The sequence below is a fragment of the Arachis hypogaea genome, chromosome 19, assembly GCF_003086295.3.
Source record: "Arachis hypogaea cultivar Tifrunner chromosome 19, arahy.Tifrunner.gnm2.J5K5, whole genome shotgun sequence".
Taxonomy (NCBI): domain Eukaryota; kingdom Viridiplantae; phylum Streptophyta; class Magnoliopsida; order Fabales; family Fabaceae; genus Arachis; species Arachis hypogaea.
In genome coordinates this window covers 97,494,241-97,511,933 of record NC_092054.1, presented here as the reverse complement: position 1 = coordinate 97,511,933, position 17,693 = coordinate 97,494,241, and the positions used below count along the sequence as shown (strand labels likewise).

General features: G+C 38.0%; 1 non-coding gene across 1 annotated transcript; it reads left to right on the top strand.

The window, feature by feature from the left end:
* Positions 1 to 889: 889 nt before the first annotated feature.
* On the top strand, positions 890 to 993 carry LOC112781936 (small nucleolar RNA R71). Its single transcript, XR_003192682.1, has one exon. It is a non-coding gene; the product is annotated as a small nucleolar RNA R71 (small nucleolar RNA).
* The last annotated feature ends 16,700 nt before the right edge of the window (positions 994 to 17,693 follow it).

Sequence of the window (17,693 nt, the reverse complement as noted above, 5' to 3'; positions counted from 1 at the left end):
TTCTGAGACTTCCTTCAATACGGTGATGGCCTTGCATTCTTCCCATCTTACTCTCTTTTGTTCCCCTTTAGGATTCTTTTCTGTGTCACTAGGGAACACTGCAGTTGATTTGGGGGCCTGTCGAGATAGCTCTCCTACTAGAGATTCCATCCATTTGAGTTTTTCACCATGGTTTCTTAAGGTAGTCCTCACATCATCCCTGAAGCTTTTCAATTCAATTATGTCTTGACTCATGGTTGCCATCATTCCTTCCATCCGGTTTAATTGATCTTGAAATTGTTGGTTAGGATTGGGTTGGGTAGGTTGATTACTTTGGTCATGGTATGACGATTGGGGGTAAGTGTGTTGTGTGGCTTGGTATGATCTTTGGTTGGAGTTTTGGTATGTGGAATTGTTTTGTTGGTTGTGGTTGTAAGGTTTGTGGTTTTGTGGTTGGGTTTGTTGGTTTCCCCACCCAAAGTTTGGGTGGTTTCTCCAGCCTGGGTTGTAAGTGTTGGAGTGTGGATCATATGATTGCCTTTGTTGGTTTCCCACATAATTGGCCTCTTCCCAATCACCTCCTTCAATGCCTACTTCCTCTTGATCTTGTGTGTGTATTGCAGTCACTTGCTTTGTTTCTAATTGCCTGGTAAGTTCTGCTAGTTGCTTGGCAAACACCTTGTTTTGGGCCAGAATTGTATCAACCTGGTTCAGCTCCATGACTCCCTTAGTGTTGTGCCTTTCTGATGCATAGTAGTATTCATTTTCAGCCACTGTCTCGATCACTTCAATGGCTTCTTCCACAGTCTTTTTCTTGTTCAATGAACCTCCTGATGAATGGTCTACAGCCTTCCTTGATTCATAAGAGAGCCCATCATAGAAGATGTGCAATTGCACCCAATCATGGAACATGTTTGGTGGGCATTTCCTTGTCAAGTCCTTGAATCTCTCCCATGCCTCGTAGAGAGTTTCACCATCTTGTTGTCTAAAAGTCTGGACCTCAGATCGAAGCCTATTGACCTTTTGTGGAGGGTAGAAACGTGCCAGAAACTTGCCTTCCACCTCATCCCATGTGGTTAGACTCCCCCTTGGGAATGATTCCAGCCACTTAGCTGCCTTGTCCCTAAGTGAAAATGGGAACAAGAGCAGTTTATAGGCATCTTCCTGGACTCCATTGGACTTCACAGTGTCACAAATTCTCAGGAATTTTGTGAGATGTTGGTTTGGGTCTTCATTAGCATTTCCTCCAAAGGAACAATGATTTTCCACCAATGATATTAGCTGTGGCTTGAGCTCAAAATTGTTGGCCTGAATGGGTGGTTTCTGGATGCTACTACCACAATTCCCAGAGGTTGGGTTTATGTATGAACTAAGAACCCTCCTCTCAGGAATGGCATTGTTTCCATCAGCTCTCTCATGGTTGTGAACTTCTCTATCCATGTTGAGATCTAGAGCTTCCTCAAAATTGTCCTCATATTCTCCTTCAGATTCCTCTTCTCCCACTACTCTCTTCCCTCTTGCTTCCCTTCTAAGTCTATGAAGGGTCCTTTCCGGTTCGGTATATGGAGGAGTTGATGTCTCTCCTCTCCTACCTGTCATACAAGAACACGGCTCAAACACAAACAAGTAAAATACTCTTGGTTAATGGAAGAGTATGGTTAGATCAATTGAGGAATTAAATCAAACAGTTAGTGAGTCAGTGAGTTAGTTGCATGAATTTAAAGGCATAAAGAAGGAAAGCATGTAACCAAGTGCAGAAATTAAAATTCAACAAATATCTAGAACAGAATTAACAAAGCAAGAGAAAATTGCTCAATCTAGTTAGCTTCCAATTTGAGAATTGTCAATCGAAAACCAATCCCCGGCAACGGCGCCATAAACTTGATGCACATAAACTAGTTATGCTACGATTTAGGAAATTGCACGATCGGCAAAATTCCTTCCGGCAAGTGCACCGGTTATCGTCGTCAAGTAAAAACTCACAATAGAGTGAGGTCGAATCCCACAAGGATTGGTTGATTGAGCAATTCGGATTAGAAGTGTGTTCTAGTTGAGCGGAATCAAGAATTGAGATGAGAATTGCGGAATGTAAAATTGGCGGGAAAAGTAAATGACAAGAAAATTAAATGGCCGAATCTTAAATTGCATGAATTAAAGAGCAGAATGTAAATTGCTGAAATTAAAAGGGAATGGGGGTGATTGCAAGAATTGAATTGCAGAATGTAAAGAGAAAGTGAAATCAGAAATGGGGAATTCATTGGGTTTAGGAGATATTGAAATCTCCGAATCAAAACATGTATATCTCTTCCTCAACCAATGCATTCATTGAATTTTGCTTGGCAATCTTATATGATTGGATCCCAATTCCTTGGCTCACCAATGCTCTCTAAAAACAAACAAATTCCCAATCCCTTGGTTTAAATGTTCATAAGAAGAGATGATGCTTGATCACTGATTATACCACACAATTTCATGAACCACAATTTGGTAGGATTACATGTCACAATATCCATCCAAACCCCAATCCAATCCACTGTGAGAAAGCTTCTCTAGCATGAATCCTCCATTCCTTTCCCAAGGCTCCGAAGGATTCCAAGTATGAGTAGTCTCTTTCCCAAGACAACTACTCAATGGAATTAGATCGAGAAGCTTTCTAACAAAATTCAAGAGAAAAGATTGAAGAAGAAGATAAACTATTATTGATTCATTGAATTACAATAGAGCTCCCTAACCCAATGAAAGGGGGTTTAGTGAATCATAGCTCTGAATTCAATTACAAAGAAAAGGAAAAACTAGCTCAAAGTGAAAGTAAAGTCCTCTCTAACTTAACTTCTATCCTATTTATACACTTTCTATATTGAGCTTCAGTTGTGCTTCTTGGGCTTTGAGGCCTCTCCTTGCTTTCCTTTTGCCTTGGGTTTATGATCCATAATCTTGATGAGGTTGTTGATCCAAGTCCTGTAACATTTATTGAGCCAACTTAGTGATAATCAAATAATGACACATGACTCAACAAATTGAGATTTCAAACTCATCAATCCTTCAGGCCCAATCCCATAAACCATGATATTCAATTGGGTTTCATACCAAAGTAAGTTTAAGTTAATAATTGTGCTCAAAGACTAACTTAAATCACAATATTTTTGGCCCAGAAACCCTTTTCAAGAGTGGCGTTTAAGTTGTAGTTTAAGCTTAAACTGCAACTTAAACGCCAGATACTTCCAGTGAGGCCATTTGTAAAAGCACGTTTAAGCTTCAGTTAAGGTTAAACTGAAGCTTAAACGTGGAAATGGAAGAATGGTAGCCCTGGAGAGTAATGTAGTCGAACACGTTTAACCTCCAGTTTAAGGTTAAACTGGAGGTTAAACGTGGAAAAGGAATGAGGCATCCTGGAGGTCGAACACGTTTAACCTCCAGTTTGAGGTCAAACTGGAGGTTAAACGTGGAAGCTTGGAATGGTGGCCCTGGAGGTGTCGAACACGTTTAACCTCCAGTTTGGGGTCAAACTGGAGGTTAAACGTGGAGGTGGAGAGAGCAACCCTGGAGTGGAGAAACTATCGAACACGTTTAACCTCCAGTTTGAGGTCAAACTGGAGGTTAAACGTGGAAGCTTGGAGAGAGCAACCCTGGAGTGGAGAAACTATCGAACACGTTTAAGCTCCAGTTTGAGTCAAACTGGAGCTTAAACGTGGAATGGCCCCTGGTACTCTTCCTGGTTCTGGCGTTTAACCTCCAGTTTGAGGTCAAACTGGAGGTTAAACGTGGAACTCCTCCCTGGGTGGCTTACTCATTCTGGCGTTTAACCTCCAGTTTGAGGTCAAACTGGAGGTTAAACGTGGAATGCTCCTTAAGTGAGGCTTTTCATTCTGGCGTTTAACCTCCAGTTTGAGGTCAAACTGGAGGTTAAACTTCAATCCCAGCATTTCTTATCCTTCATGATTTTGGCGTTTAAGCTCCAGTTTAGGCTTAAACTGGAACTTAAACTCCACATGTTATATACAAGCTTCCTTTATTGATTTTGTTGCTTCCTTGCTTAGCCTCTTCTTCCCTGAAATCATCCAAACAATTGCATCAAAGTCTTGCAAAATTTCATGAGAAATCTTTCATTCATAGCATTTAAGTAATATAACTAAAACTCATGGAATTTGCATCAAAATCATATTGTTTGGATGGTTCATTACTTTGTTCTTCATTTACCCATTTTTGGTTACTTTAAGCTCAAGAAAATGCATAAAACAACTAAAACTAACAGAAAATTGCTAGTGAAACTAGCCTATGATGCCTTGGCATCACCTTGGATCCTTTTTACCCTTGCCTTTTAGTTTAAAGGGTTATTGGCTTTTTCTGCTTGCTTTTTCTTTTTCTTTCTTTTTCTTTTTTTTTTTTGCGCAAGCTTTTGTTTTTCACTGCTTTTTCTTGCTTCAAGAATCAATTTTATGATTTTTCAGATTATCAATAACATTTCTCATTTTTCATTATTCTTTCAAGAGCCAACAATTTTAACATTCATAAACAACAATATCAAAAATATGCACTGTTCAAGCATTCATTCAGAAAACAAAAAGTATTGCCACCACATCAAAATAATTAGATTATTTTCAAGATAAAATTCGAAATTCATGTACTTCTTTTTCTTTTTCAGAAAACTTTTTTTTTCATTTAAGAAAGGTGAAGGATTCATAGGACATTCATAGCTTTAAGACATAGACACTAGACACTAATGATCATGTAATAAAGACACAAACATAGACAAAACATAAAGCATAAAAATCGAAAAACAGAAAAATAAGAACAAGGAAATTAAAGAACGGGTCCACCTTAGTGACGGCGGCTAGTTCTTCCTCTTGAAGATCCTATGGAGTGCTTGAGCTCCTCTATGTCTCTTCCTTGCCTTTGTTGCTCTTCCCTCATGGCTCTTGTTGAGGTCCATGAGTGGGCTCTCTTGTTTGCTCCATCCTCTTTCTAGTGATGGGCTTTTGAGATGAATCTCTCCATCAATCATGACTCGGAGTTGGAAGCAACTGCCTTCCCTTTCCTCTTTCTAGAGGTTTCGCCGGCCTTAGGTGTCATTAATGGTTATAGAAAAACAAAAAGTAAAGCTTTTTCCACACCAAACTTAAAAGATTTTCTCGTCCTCGAGCAAAAGAAGAAAGAAGGGATTAGAAGAAGAATGATGCAATTAATTTTGAAAACTTATTACTGTATACAAGAAAACGTTTAAAAGGATTTGAAAAGAATTTGAAAAGATATGTAAGTTTTGAAAACGTTTTGAAAGGAATTGAAAAGAATTAAAAAGCGAATTAAAAAGAATTGGAAACATTATTAATATTTGAAAATAGAAATTGAAAGATGAACGTTTCAAATATGTTTGATGCAAAAAATTATGAATTAAAACATGAAAAATTAAAAAAATCGAATTTGAAACAAAATTACCTCCCTTGTGTCATCCTGGCGTTAAACGCCCAGAATGCTATCCATTCTGGCGTTTAACGCCCACTTGACTGCCTGTTTGGGCATTTAACGCCCAGCCAGATACCCTGGCTAGCGTTAAACGCCAGGATTCCTTCTTTACTGGGCATTTTTCTGAACGCCCAGAATGCTGTCATTTCTGGCGTTAAACGCCCAGAATGATAGCCATTCTGGCGTTTAACGCCCAGAATGCCCCTTTACTGGCGTTTTGACGCCAGTGAGCTCCTTTTCTCTGTGATTCTTCTGCTTTATGTCTTGAACCTCCATTTCTCTGACTTATTCACTGAAATGCATGTAACTAACATAGATAACAAAATTAAATAGACTAATATAATTGTTACAAACATCTAATTTTTTATAATGGCTGGGTTGCCTCCCAGCAAGCGCTTCTTTACTGTCTTTAGCTGGACTTGACTGAGCTTTTAATTTAGTCTCAGTTTTGAGCATTCTTGCTCAATATTACCTTCAAGATAATGTTTGACTCTTTGTCCATTAACAATGAACTTTTTGTCAGAGTCAATATCCTGAAGCTCTACATATCCATATGGTAACACACTTGTAATCACATATGGTCCCTTCCACCAGGATTTCAATTTCCCAGGGAACAATCTGAGCCTGGAGTTAAATAGTAGAACCTTCTGTCCTGGCTCAAAGACTCTAGATGACAGCTTTCTGTCATGCCATCTTTTTTCTTTCTCCTTGTAAATTTTAGCATTTTCGAAAGCATTGAGTCTGAACTCTCCAGCTCATCCAACTAAGTGCAGATAGTGCAGAAATCCACTTCCGGGACCCACTTGGTGCGTGCCTGGGCTGAGTTTTCAAGCTTTCACGTGCATATGCCTCAAGTTAGAGTTAAATGCCACCCTGGGTGCCAGAATGGGCGTAAAACGCCAAGAAATGTGCCAGTTCTGGCGTTTTACGCCAGAAAGTTTTTGGCTGGCTTTTAACGCCAGTTTGGGCCATCAAATCTCGGGAAAAGTATGGACTATTATATATTGCTGGAAAGACCAAGATGTATAATTTCCAACAAAATTGAGAGTGAACCAATTGGGCTTCTTTAACTCCAGAAAATCCACTTCGAGTGCAGGAGGGTCAGAATCCAACAGCATCTGCAGTCCTTTCTCAGCCTCTGAATCAGATTTTTGCTCAGGTCCCTCAATTTCAACCAGAAAATACCTGAAATTACAGAAAAACACACAAACTCATAGTAAATTCCAGAAATGTGATTTTTGAATAAAAAATAATAAAAATATAATAAAAAAACTAAAACATACTAAAAACTATGTAAAAATAATGCCAAAAAGGGTATAAATTATCCGCTCATCATGGCCCAAAACCGAACCAATAGGTCAAACTAGTTAGACCAGGCCCAAATCGGGCCCAATGCCCACCATATAAATATTCGAACTCGGCCATTCTTCCCTAAAATCACAAGGCAATCATGCTGAATTGGTGGAAGGGGAGCAAACAATAACCCTAACCCCATTCAATCCACAATCCTCCGATCGCCGCACCATATGCGGCCATGCGACCACCGTGCCAAACTCTTTAAAACCATCCAAACGAAGTGGTAAGGAAGTTGCATTTTCTCTGTGATGAATCCACATTTCATGGTATTTATTTGCTCTTTTTGGGTGGATTTAATCAACTTTTCCTACACTTATTCAATGAAATAGCATAGTTTCATGATTTCTTCCTAAATTGTGCTTGAAAGTGAAAATATGCTCTTTAGGCCTTTTAATTGCTAAATTTTATTCACTTTAATCTCATTTGATGCCTTGATGCGTTTGCTAAGTGATTTTAGGTTTCCAAGGCAAGTATGAGTTGAAGAAGTGAGAAAAAGAGCATGCAAAAGGGAAGAAACCGTGAAGAAATGGAGTTTGGAAGTTTAGCAATCTGTGCATGCACACAAGTGTGAGCTCGGCGACGTGTACGCGTGGAAGTGAATTTTGCTTGGTGACGCGTACGTGTGACCCGAGTCACGTGAGCTCATTAATGCAAATTGCTGGGGGCGAATTCTGGGCCTCCAGAACCCAATCTAACCCATTCTTGAAGCTATTTTAACCCCAATTCATGTGGAAGAAGGGGGACAATTGGGTTTAGCTTTTATATGTTCTTCTCTTAGTTTCTAGAGAGAGAAGCTCCCCCCTCTCTCTAGAATTAGGTTAGGCTTAGTTTAATTTCCTTTAATTTCAGTCTTTAATTCTTGTTTTGATGTAGTTTCCTTTATGTTTTCATGCCTTCTTGTCTTTATCTTCTTTATTTCTCTTGTTATTTCCTTTATTTTGTCACTTTGATGTTATGAACACTCTGTTAATTTTAATTTCAATTAATACAATTTATGTTTTTATGATCATTTATTGCTTTCTTTAGTTGTTGTTATGATTTTCTTGCATTTGGTAGTTAGATTTTATTTTCAATGCAATTTAATATTATTTTATTCTCATGCACACCAAGTATTTGACAAAATGCTTGGCTTAGTTTTTACATAGTTTTTCTTCACTCTTAGCTTGAAATTGATGACTTTGGTGACCCTTGAGTCATTGATATCCATTCTTGTTTGATATATTAGAGTAGTTAGTTGATTTGGTTTCCCTTGACTCTAAGTGACCCAATAGTGTTGACTAGGACTTAGGGATTGAAATCAACTATGCCTATTTGACTTATCCTCGATGTAGGGTTGACGAAGTAGGATTAACTCTTCATAATCATCATGTGTTCGTAGTCAATGGCTAGGATAGGTAACCTTAGCTCCCAATCCTTGCCAAGAGGTTTCTTGCATTTGAATTTTGCTTTCCTTGCATTTTATTGCTTTGACTTTAATTCTTTACATGCTTGTTTCATTCCTTGCTTTTCTTGCATGTTTAATTTTCACACTCTTGGTCGAGAAATTGGTTGTTTGGGTGAAATTAAGTTGTGGATGTCCATTCCACATTGTGTGAGGATTGTTAATTGGTTTGGTTTCCGTTGACTCTAAGTGACCCACTAGTGTTTACTAGGACTTAGGGATTGGAATCAATTATGCCCTTTTGACTTATCCTTGATGTTAGGATAGACTAATTAGGAATAATTCACACACAATTACCATGTTTGTGGTCCACAACTAGGATAGGAATCCTTAATCCCCCAATTCTCACCAAGATCTCTTTTTAGTATTTAAATTCCATGTTTTATTGCTTTTATTGCTTTCCCTTTTAATCCCCCATTTCCCTATAGCCAATAATTGAGCACCTTAATTGCAACTCCTAGGGAAGAACGACCCGAGGTTTAATTACTCTCGGTTATTTTGTATCGAATTTAACATTTGATTGTGAGAGTTCATTGTTGGTTTGGACTATGCTACCAACGAATTGATTATTGCTTTGATTTATTCTAGATCAACGATAAATTCTCTCATTATCACTCACCTAGCCTCTCCTCCTTTCAATTTGAAAATTTTGGTTTGTGGATATTGAGAATTGTGATGTTTTGATGTTTTAGGATCAAATTAGCTATAGAAAATTGTTGGATTTTATCCAATAAACCCATGGGAACGGTAAGGAACCCTTGAACCCCTGTGAATTATTAAAATTGGTAAGTCCTATGTTAATTATAGTGATATTGTATGAATTAGATTTTGTTTCATGTTGAATGAGAGTCCAATTGGTGGTTTGGAACAAAATTTCGGTGGTTGAGCTTATTGATATGACATTTGGATACTTGAAGCTTGTGGAGGAGAGGTTTTTGAGGTGTTCCGGGTTTATGAAAGAATCGACCAAGGTATGGTTTTGACATCTTGTAATTAATTTATAATGTTGCGTGACAACTTTGGTTAGTTGTCTTAGGATAGCCTTGAATGTTTGAATGGTTAAATTTAATGGGATTAATGTATGTGTATGTGTGAAATGAGTATGATGCTGAATTTGATAGTGAAGTGGTTGAATTTGATACCATTGTTGTTTACATGCATATATGTGATGAATTTGATGTTGAGTTGATAATGAAGCATTGGTATCTTTGGGTAACAAAATAATTGAAAATTTATGGAATAGTGTTCAGTGAGTCATGAGAAGGCTTGAGATGAATTTGGTTAAGATTTGGTTGGTTGTTGAATTGAAAAGTTTGGGAAACTTGAGGTTTGAGTTTTTGGTTAAAATATAATTTTTGACCAACTTCTGTGGGTCATAACTTGGTTTCTGGACCTCCAAATTTTGTAAAACTTATTTTGAACAAAAATTAGGTCTATGAAATTTGTAATATTCGAAGAATAGACTAAAAATAATTTTTAACGAAAAAGTTATGCGTTTGAAGTTTAGGTTTAAAACATAATTTTGTAGTAAACCAGAATTTTTAGTATGCATGCGTACGAACACTATGGTGCGCACGCACATACCAGAGTTGTGAGATTCGTGCGTACGCACGATGGGGTGTGCATACGCACACCCAGGGGATTTCGCAAGTTGTGCATACGCACACTATGATGCGTACGCACATGAAGGGAAGTTCGTCTGGTACGTGCGTACACACAATACCATGCATACGCACGATGCTCTGTTTTTTATTAAAACTTTGTTTCTAACTGTTTGACCTTTCCGGCAAGCTTGTAACCCTCCAAAATCATTGTTTTGATGAAAATTCACAATTTTTGAACTATCAATCATTCCTCTAGTTTTTCCAAACCTCTGAAAATTCTATTTAAAATCTGTTGGCTAGGTTTTAGGCTACATAATACGAGTAAGTGTGTTGATGGAGTTAGTTTTGGCATCGAATGAGATTTGAGAAGCGAATGATTGACTTGATGAGGTAATGTAAATGATAAATGAGACATGATTGATAATGATGTTGACATTGATGAATTATGATTGAAATATCCGCATGACTTATATAGTTGAATTATTTGGGACATGAGTTTCCCTGGGTGAATTTAGTGGCTTGTCACCACTTGCTCCAAGTTGAAACTCGATATCCTGTTAACTCTCTGTCGCAAGATGTGACCGGGTATTTTATCTTTCCGGGTTCCACCTATATATATATATATATATATATATATATATATTAATCTGAGCTTGGAGTTTTTTCCATGGATATTTTTGAGCTTGGGGATGTGCGCACAGAGGGTCTGTCCAATGATTAGCTACCGGACATGTTGGGTTTGGCTATATAACCGACATATGAGACTCATCAGCCATAGGCAGGCATACATCATATGCATTTGTATGTTTTTCTTGAATGTGCATTTGTTTTTGGTTTGCCTAACTACTTAGCGATGTTTATCTGCTTGTTTACTTGATGTATCTATACTCTATCTATGCTTTCTTTGTTTGATTTATATGTGTATGTATATTTCTGAGAGACTCTCTTTTGGTGGAGGTGTGATGAGGGTTATTGCACCTAGAGATTAGCAGGTTTGAGGGAAGCAGAAGGTGCAGAGTTAGATTAGAACTAGATTCCTATAAATAGATTACTGAATTTCTGGTTTAGTATAATCTTTAAGTTAGAATCTGAGTGTTGGAGTTTGAATGGGAGGAAAATTTCCAATTAAGAATTTATAATAAGAACAGGGTTGCAAGTACAGTTCTTAACTGACGAAAATTCCGCTTATCAATTTAAAAGGGTTGTCACAAAATTAGAATGAAAATACTGGGAGTAGAAATCCCAGGTCGTCTCCCAACGAGTTAACAAAAGAGTGCTATTTTATTAGTCAGAAGTTTTTCGAGAAATTTTAAGAGTTGGAGAACAGGAAAATAAATGATTGTAATTTAAAGCAATGAAAATTAGCGAGAGAATTTATATAATAAAAAAAAGCATTGACTGGGGGTAGATTAATTGGAAGTTCTATCCTTGTTAGATTTTTCCAAGTGTAATATCAAGCAGTTGTTGTTTTCACTTAGTTGACCCTTACCGAATAAAGGAAAGTCAAGTGATTAAGCCAACTTCTATTCACAAGTCCTAATCCTCTCCCTTGGGAAGGATTAGCGTTAGTGTTTGGAAAGCTGGCCAACAACTTCCAATTAAAATTAACACTTGAGTAATTCAACTCAAGGGTCTCCTCTTAATCAATCCCCAAGTCAAGTTGGGAGTCTACTCCATTGTCATGAATATAACGTTCACAGGCATATAAAGAGAATAAGAAGAAGACATGATAAACTAAATAAAATAATAACTGAAAATTAATTAAAGGTAAAAATAGTTCTTTGCATTAATAAATCCCAAAATCATAAACATCCTTATCTGAACAGGGTTAATGGGCAATAAAAGAGTAAGAGAATAAGGAAACAAACTAGAATAATAGAAACTTCAATGGAGGAAGTGACTCTTCTCAATATCCAAAGCAAAAGCATAAAAAGCATAAAAATTAGAACTATGAATGTGAAGAAAACCTAGAGGAAGTGTGATTTCTCTCTAAGATTCCAATCTAAAACTAAAACTATGCGAATGAGGAAGTGTGTTGAGTCTCTGCTTGTCCCCTGGCTCTAGTCTGTGTGTCTGGGCCGAAAACTGGGTCCAAACTCAGCCCAAAATTGCCCCCAGCATTTTCTGCGATTTTTGCAGGTAGCGCATGTCATGCGTACGCGTCAGTCACGCGTACGCGTCGCTGGTCATCTTTGCGTATCACGCGTATGTGTCAGGCACGCGCACGTGTTGCCGTGCCAACTCTGCTTCACGCGCATACGTGAGCCATGCGTGCGTGTCACTTCTCGCTGGTTGTCTCCTTTATTTCTTGTGTTCCTTCCATTTTTGCAAGCTTCCTCTCCATCCTCTAAGCCATTCCTGCCCTTTATAGCCTGAAAACACGTAACGCACAGATCTCGGCATCGAATGGTATTAAGGGGAATTAAAAATACACAATTTAAAGGCTTAGGAAACAAGTTTTCAATCATATAACAAAATTGAAAAGGAATTGTAAAATCATGCCAAATATATGAATAAGTGTGCAAAGACTTGATATAACCACTCAATTGCGCACAAGATAAACTATAAAATACTGGTTTATCAGAGTTCTAGGATGCCTCTAGCTTTTCCAGGACATTATTTATTATCTATGCAGGCACCTTTACCATGCTGAGAACCTCTAGTTCTCATTCCATACATATATTGTTGATTTTCAGATACAGGTCAAGAGGCACCTTGTTGAGCGTCTAGAGATTTTCTGTCCAAGTAAAGATGTCACCTTTGAGTTGTTATGTTATGTGTTTAGGCTATGTTGTATATGTAGTTAGATTTCTCCACACTGTATATTTTGTATTGTGACCCTCCTAGAGGTTGACCTGAAGAAACACTACAACAGAAATGGGCAATTACAGCGGAGAATTGCCTGCGTTTCCCGAACGGCTACAAATTTATTAAGTAGTTGCGGTTCTTGATGCATTATTGATGCATTATTCTTCTCTAGTCATGCTTTCTAGACTTTGTTCTTCATCTAACCAATCAACAAAAATTTAGTATACCAATGCAAACATCATGAGGTCTTTTCAAGGTTGTGATGGGGCTAAGGTAAGGGTGAGGATATATGTATGGCCAAGTGAGCTAAAATATGAATCTTTGATTAACCTAAGCTTTCACCTGACATACACACACACTCTATGTAATTCTAAAGTCATGCCTAGCTACCCGAAATTCCCACTTTTGTATCACATACTCATGCATCACTTTTAATTTTATCACATATGCATTGATCTTTCATTAAACTTAACATTGGGGTAATTTTGTCCCATTATTTATTTATTTATTTGAATATTTTTTGTTTGATTTTTTTTATTTTTTATTGAAAATATAAAAGTAAACATAACATATCAATGCACATGACTTTTTAATTTTTTCTGGGCTCACATGAGCATGCACCCAAATTTCCAATACTTTTGTTAATAAAATACTGTACACTTTCATCAACCCAAGTTCCCACAATTCCCCACACTTAATTAATACACAATCTCTATCTTAAGCTAACCAAAGATTCACTTGGGGTAATTAATTATTTTTCCACTTAAGGCTAGTGATGTGGTAAAATATAGAACAGAAGGTGATTAAAAGGATGATGCACGGAAAACTTGTCTCGCAACAAATTTCCTTCGGCAAGTGTACCGAATTTGTCGTCAAGTAAAAACTCACAATAGAGTGAGGTCGAATCCCAAAAGGATTGATTGATCAAGCAACTTTAATTAGAGGACTGTTCTAGTTGAGCGAATCCAAAATTTGAGTTGAGAATTGCAGAAAATAAAATGGCGGGAAGGTAATTGACAGGAAAGTAAATGCTAGAATTATAGATCTGAAAGTAAATGACTGAAGGTAAATTGCAGAATTGTAAATGGGAATGGGGGAATTTCTCATTAAAGTAAATAACAGAAATTAAAGAGAATGGGTAAGATCAGAAATGGGGAGTTCATTGGGCTTAGGAGATGTTGCATTCTCCGGATCAATTTCATTTTCATCTCTTCCTCAATCAATGCACTCATTGATCTCCTTGGCAATCTTAAGTGATTGAATTACAATTTCTTGTAATTCAATCTCTCAAATCTTGATCAATAGCCAATTCCTTGGTCAATTGCTCATGAGAAGAGATGAAGTATGGTCACTGATTATACCACATGTATCTCCCAAACCAAGTGTTGAGAGGATTATAGTCACATATCCATCCAAACCCAATTTGGTCCAGCATGAGAAAGCATTTCTAGCTTGATATCTTCATTCCTCTTTCAAGGTTCAGAAGAGATCCAAGTATGAATAGCTTCTTTTTCAAGATAACTACTCAATTGGATGAAGATCGAAAGCTTTCAAGTAAAATCAAGAGAAAAGATAGAAGAAGAATAATGAAAACTAGTATTGATCCATCAAATTACAACAGAGCTCCCTAACCCAATGACAGGGATTTAGTTGTTCATAGCTCTGGAAAATAAAAACAAAGATGGAGAATACATGATGAAAACTTAGAAGTGCAGAGAAAGTAAATACAGAGAGTAGTTCCTATGCTAAGAGTCTCCCTATAATTTCCAACTCCCCAAAATATTTCAAAGCTACTCCTATATATACTACTCTTCTGTTCTTCTAGTTGATTTTTCAAGTCTTGGGCCTTTGGATCTTGAGTTTGAAGCAGTTTTCTTCTTCATTGGGCTTAACTTTTACTTGTAGAGAGAAAGTATGAAGTGGGCAGGGGATTTGGCTCAGGAAGTTAGTGGTGTTAACGTTCAGTGAAAATATGGGTTCGAGAACGTTAGTGACAATCATCTTTTTCACTAACGTTCCTCACCAAAGTTAAAAGCCATGTTAACCTCAACGTTAGTGGCACAAACGTTGCCACTAACGTTTCCACTATGTCCTTCGCACAAGTTATTGGGACTCAACTTTCCCATTAACGTTGAGAAGCCTCCCCCTTCCCTACGTTAGAGTCCACGTTAACTTAGTTAACGTGGCTCTTTTAACGTAGGCTTTCCATCCTTCGAGAACGTTAGTGACACTTACCATTGTCACTAACGTTCCAAATTGCCCCTATTTTCCACGTTAGAGTCCACGTTAACTAGGTTAACATGGCTTCTAACGTGGCCTTGCTAGCCATCTTCAACGTTAGTGACAAAGTTGAGTGTCACTAACGTTGGCTCATCTTTCCCTTATCCACGTTAGCTTCCACGTTAACTAAGTTAACGTAGGAGTTAACGTGGCTCATGGTGGCATGTGTGGCTCTTTCCAACGTTAGTGACAATGTTGGGTGTCACTAACGTTGGCGATCACCTTCTTTCTTCACGTTAGCTTCCACGTTAACTAGGTTAACGTGGGAGTCAACGTGGCTCATTGGGGGATTGTGTTCTTCCAACGTTAGTGGCAATGTTAGGTGTCACTAACGTTGTCGACCACTTTGTTCCTTCACGTTAGCTTCCACGTTAACTAGGTTAACGTGGGAGTTAACGTGGCTTAATGTTCTTTGGCCAACGTTAGTGACAATGTTGAGTGTCACTAACGTTGGCTCCCCCCCCCCCATTTTCTTCTTAACGTTAGAGGCCACGTTAACTAAGTTAACGTGGACTCTAACATGGCCACTCATGATCTTGGTCCAACGTTAGTGATAATGTTAAGTGTCACTAACGTTGGCTCCATTTCTTTACTTCCACGTTAGAGTTCACGTTAACTTAGTTAACGTGACTCTTAACGTGGGCAATGATGGCTTCAAGAGCGTTATTGGCAATCACTTTTCTCATTAACTTTGCAAGTTACTCCCATTCCACGTTAGTGTTAACATTAGTGTAACTAACGTAGCCACTAATGTGGTTCTTCTTTGCTTCCTTTGTCCTGAAATCAAGCAATAACGTGCATCAAAGTTCTAGTCCAAGTAATGGGAAATGCAACATCCAATTTTGTCCTTAAATTCATGCAAAATCCTCATGAAATCATGTAAAGTGCCCAATATGTTTGAATCAAGATGTAAGTGAATATCTACCCAAAACTAGCTTATTTCCTAAGAAAATGCATGAAACTACCCTAAAATAGTAAAGAAAAAGTCAGTGAAACTGGCCAAAATGCCCTGGCATCACAACACCAAATTTAAAGCTTGCTTGTCCCTAAGCAAGTACTGGAACAAGAGAATGATGAATGGAATGCCAAGAGAAATGGGTCATTCTTGTGGAAGTCATGTCCCTGGTTTTATGGTGGTTTCATGCATAGCAACTTAGGCTTATTCCTGGCTTTCAGACCTTTATCATGTCCTAGAATACTCACTTGTTATTGCATCCCATGAGACTTTTATTCATTGATCCTTTTATTGTTATTTGAGGGCTTATTTTTGTTCTTAAGCTAAGTGCTCTGTAAGGGGGCAACTCTTTAAAATAAGCTTTCAGCCAACACTCCCGAACCAGTTGGTTCAAGGTGCTAGGTGTTGAAGCACCCCTAAGGACTTACTTGCTCAAGTCTCTCCCCCATACATGCACACCACAGGCACAGAGTTTATTTATTTTCTTTTCTTGAGACCTTGGTGTCCAGCACCTCTTTGGGTTACTAAATGCTCTGTGGTGAGGGTTACTCTTGATAGTGGACTTTCAGCTGATAATCCCGGGTTAGTTAACCCAAGTTACCAAGTGATAAGGCACCCCTAAGAGCTTATTCATCCAAGTAGATCCCTCACACAGGAGCACCACAGACACATGCTTCAAGATTAAAACTATTGGTGCCTAGCCTTATTGCTTACTATTTTTCTTTTATTCCTCAACTTTGATTATTCTTTTCCTTTTTCTTATTAGGATCTTCTTATTTATCTAATCTCATGGGGTGTGTCTCAAGCATAGTATTCATGACAGATAGTTATCTTTCCACCTTATGGTTGAACCAACTTAGCTAACTTATGACCACACCACAAACTCATGGACTTACTCCATATTATGAACTCTTCTCTGGTCTTTTAAAAGCACTCATTCTCTTTTTATTTGATTTAAAGGGACAAACATACAAGTAAGCAAAGTAAGGATGCAGTGACATGAGGACTAGATATCATAAACCTTTTCAACAAAAACTTAAAAGAAAGAATTTAGAAATGTTTAAACTGAAATGGAAGCAAGTTCTATTTCATACAAGATCTTCCTTATTTAAAGCATAGAGAAAGATGGACCAAAGAAGGAACTCCACCACCTTTTACTCTTGTGGATGTCCATGCTCTCCTTCTTGATTGCTTGTGCTCCCACTTCCCTTGCCTTTTCCAAGCAGCTTCTTCTAGAAACCACCATCTTCCATCTTCTTCTTGAGTGTTTCCTTTTGCTGTTTCACTTTTCTCTCTTCTTGTTCTACAAAATCTTTTTGGACCTCATCATATGTAGGGATGGCATAGTGTAGATGATGCATATTACTGGACATGTAGTTTAACTTGGCTTGAGTGTTGACGTTGAACTCCTCCCGATGTAGTTGCCGTCCTTCATTAAGTACAGTGAACTCATTGAATGCTTTCATCTGGGCTATTTGTCGCTGATTGAGTTCCTACAAATTCTTATCTTGACGTTCTTGCCTCTCAGTAACTTGGTGGATGGTTTGAGTGAGCTGGAAGTATTGTTCCTGTTGCTGCTCCATTTGTTGTTTCTTCCACTCTTCTTGTTGGCTCATCCAGTTCAATATTTGCTCTTGTCCTTCCATATGTCTCATCCCCAAATCTTCGATAGCTCTTAGAAGGTGATTCATATTCAAATCTGCTGGGTAAGGATGCTATCCCTGTTGATATTCTTCCTGATGAGACTCCTCTTGGTGAGCTCCTTCCTTTGCTTTTAGTTTCCCTATTTGTGGCCTTCTTTGTTGCTGAG